Below are 4,032 nucleotides of genomic sequence, written 5' to 3' on the forward strand. Positions count from 1 at the left end.
GTTTAGGTTTGGATTTGTGGGTTTACGTTTGATGGTTATAGTTGGTTAGCGATGGTAGGAACATATCTAGGATAAGGGGTTGGAAGGCTTGGTGTTTGGTTTGTAAATTTCATAATATTAAAGAAAGCATCGAGGGTTGAATATAACTAAATTTGGGGTTTTGATAAATAACCGCAAATAGTTGAGTGATTGTGTATGTATGTTGGGGATTTGGAGTAAAAGGAATTGGTTTTCAAAATATAGTGATGTTGGTAGTCATTTCAAAGGAATCGGGAACTGATTTTTGAAAAAAAGTGTGATTAATTATCTCTTTTAATAAAAGGAAACCAGAATTTAAATGGATTGGAACATCGGGGGTTCACGTTGTGATCTTTATGCTTTTGATTATGTGATTGGCATCTTAGAGTTTTGTCCTTGTCCATCGGTGAAAGATGGTATTGATTGTTACAAGATAGATGCTATGAGTACTATTGTAGGGTGGGCGATGTAATGTAGGGTGATGTGTCGTTAATTGTAAATGGACATTGTGAATAGACAATTTCATTTGTATGTTAACGTGGATTATGTTGTTAGAAAGGAATTGGAAATATTGTGAATGTTGTTATTGTCATAAGATTGTTGTTGGATAGATTGTTTGGGTGATTAAAGTCTTATATTGTATCTTATGTAAATGTTTTGATAAGAATGAAAACCCATCGTCGAACGGTGGTGCACGGAGCACATTTTGCAAGATTGGGTTAATGTATTTAACTGTTAGAAGTTATTGTTGGAATGATTGGGTTAAGTGTATGCATTACACTTGTTTACCATTTTGATACCTAGCATGTTGTAGACACCCCATTTTTGACTGTTCTCAAGACTTGGACGTCACCATTGGAACACTTGGTGATTACCCTTGTTTGTGTTCGTCTTGAGTTCCCGGAGGTCTCGATTGCGCCCCGTGCCTCGGGATCTCTCGACTCGACTGTGTTGTGTCTGGTCTTGCACCAAACACTTGTGTTTTGCCTTGGAGGGGCAGGGAATGCCTTGTGAGGCATCCCCACACATCACCGGCCACGGCTTGAGGCCACTGGCCAGTGATTTTATGCCATCGGCAATGTATTTTGCCGGTCGGCACTCTTTGTTGCCGGTCGGCATTGTGTTTGGTCGACCAACCACTGTTTTTGATCAATCGGCCACTTCTCCTGGCCGAGACCTTTTTTTGAGGGAGCTTGACCCTTTTGAACCTTTTTAGCTTCTTGAGGAAGCTTGAACCTTTTTAGCTTCTCCAGGAAGCTTGACCCTTTTTAGCTTCTCCAAGAAACTTGACTCTTTTTAGCTTCTCCAAGAAGCTTGACCTTTTTTAGCTTCTTGAGGAAGCTTGACCCTTTTGAACCCTTGGTTTTAGCTTCTTGCGGAAGCTTGAACCTTTTGGACCTTGGTTCTAGCTTCTCCAAGAAACTTGAACCCTTTGCTCCAAGCTTCTCCAAGAAGCTTGAACCTTTCTAAGCTTCCAAGAGAAGCTTGCACCATTTGCACCCTTATTCTAGCTTCTCCAAGAAGCTTGAACCCTTGTCTAGCTTCTCCAAGAAGCTTGACCCCTTTGCCTAGCTTCTCCAAGAAGCTTAGCCCTTTTGCTCCAAGCTTCTAAGAGAAGCTTGACCCCCTTGACCCTTTTTTTGCTTAGCTTCTCTTAGAAGCTTCAAGCCTCCATCTTCTCTATAAATAGAGAGCCTATCTTTCCATTCAAGGGGTTGGAGGAATTTGTCTAAGACAAAAACCATACACTTCCCTCCATATCTCTACATCCCAAGCTCCAAACTCCATTGTTCTTGCTCCATTACACACCACCTCCTATCCTAACACCTCCACCACCACCCTAAGGATCTTGGAGGCCATTTTCAAAGGCTAAAGGAGCTGGTTTTGGTCCAAAAAATGGGCTGTTTTGCTGAGCTACAAGGGTGAGAACACTTTACCCTCTTTTATCCCCGTTTTTGCACAAGTTTTTAGCCTGTCTTGCTTTCTGTTTTGAGCTTTGTGTATAACATAAAAAAGTTCTATTTTTTTTGTGTTTAAGATACTTCATTAAGGAAACTTTTGTGTTTGGTGTCGTTTACCCCCTCTTAGGCCTTGTTTGGCCCCATTTTGTGCTATTTTTGGTGAGCTTCGGGACCACCTTGTTTGGGCCTCCTCACCACTGAAATCTTGTGGGATTTCAGTGGTGAGGATGGTGGTTTGAGGTCCTAAGAAGGAGAGGGCCATCCCCTCTCCTTATTGTCTTCATTACTTGCATTTTTGGCCTTACAAAGGGGCCTATGTTTGCACACTTCTGTGGCTCGGTTCAGGCATTTTTCAGTGGGTTTTAGGACCCTTAGAACTCATTTTCAGAGTTGATTTGGTCTTGCTAAATTTCTATCTTGCATGTGGTTAATAACTCCTTGCATGGCCCTCTAAAGTAACTCATCATTTTTGCATGCCATCGTTGCATATCAGTGGTTATTTGGGCCTATTTTCATATGTTTTATTCACTGATTTTTGATGGTTTGGTGAGATTCCATATGCTTCACACACTTGCCATGTAAACCATGTTTGCTAGCCTATATTGTATGTTGTTTTTGGCCAAGCATGCTAGATTATTTTGGCTACATTTCATACATGTTTTAGCATTATTTTGGGCTGCATAGGGACTGTTCAGGGCTGGTCTCATCATTCGAGCATCGCTTTGCATGTTTATAGTGTATTGCATTTCACTAGCTTTAGTGCTTGAGTCCTTAACAATGCATTACATGAGTGTTTGCATGCTTTTGAGTCATTTTGGAGTCATTTGGCATGCCATTTCAGATCTGGAACATGCACCATTGTATGCCATATTCCCTCTTTGCCATGCTTTGGTAGAGTTGCATTTTTGTGCCTTAAGCATTGGTTAATGCATTGTGCATGTATTCCATGTATTTTGTTGCCTCACTTGCATCATTATGGCCACTGTTTTGGGCCTAGTATAGGGCTGCCCAAATTGGTTTAAGCCCACTCTTTACATGTTGTTACATGTCTTACACTTTTCATGCTTTGATTGCATCATGTCTTGCATGTCCATTAGCTTGCATGCTTGTTCATTGCTTGCTTGTTTGCATTGCCATGTTGCATACTAGCTCACATGCCTAGGATGCATTGCATTGGCATGCATGCTTGGCCTCTTGACTTGAGTATGATAGAGGTTGAGCTCATTGTTTGTTTATGTGCATTTCATTCCACATTGAAAATGCACACTTGGTTTCTTGGGCCATCACGCATTGAAATGCGCGATTGGTGGTCCGAGAATCGAGTACCACCCCCCTTTGAGTCATAAATATGATAAGGGATGTGGTGGTGGACACATTGCTTTGAAAATGCATTGCCATGCCTTGTCTGCCCTCTGCTGCTGTCAAACAGGTTTCTGCAAGAACTTTCTGCCGACCGGCAGTGTTTAGTGCCGACCGGCAAATAGTGTTGGCCGATGAATCAATTTTGTGTCCGGTGATCATTTCCCTTGGCCGGTGGCCATTCCCCTCAGCCGGTGGTGTTCCACAGTGTGCAGAGAGCATATCCTGGGACTTGTACAATTTTCAGAGGAGCAGAGCAGGGAAAACAGAGGCATGGCATTGGATTTCCAAGCAAACCTGAGCACGCGCGCATTGGATCCTCTTCCCGAGGCCTTTACTGCTTTCCATAGTTTAGTTAATTTGTTAATTAATTAAGTGGTCTATAATAATTAATTTGTATATTCTTTTGGTCCCTCCGAGTGAGGGTAAATTTGTAATAAGTGTGGGTGAGTGTGTGCATGTCTTCCAACCCCCACTTCTTTCTCCCTTTTACTTACCTGCTTATGATGGTTAGTAATAGGTCATGTTTAATTTAGCATACCTTATGCTATGCATGCGTGCATCATTCATCAGTATTGCATGCACCGGGCTCGGTACATCATGCTAACTGCATTTGTACTTCAATTCCAAATTGAATACGTGCATCAATTGATTGCATTTCACATGCCATGTTAGCCGAGCCTGCTCGAAATTG

The sequence above is a fragment of the Camellia sinensis genome, chromosome 1 (assembly GCF_055761805.1).
Source record: "Camellia sinensis isolate YWXY chromosome 1, ASM5576180v1, whole genome shotgun sequence".
In the NCBI taxonomy this organism is placed as follows: domain Eukaryota; kingdom Viridiplantae; phylum Streptophyta; class Magnoliopsida; order Ericales; family Theaceae; genus Camellia; species Camellia sinensis.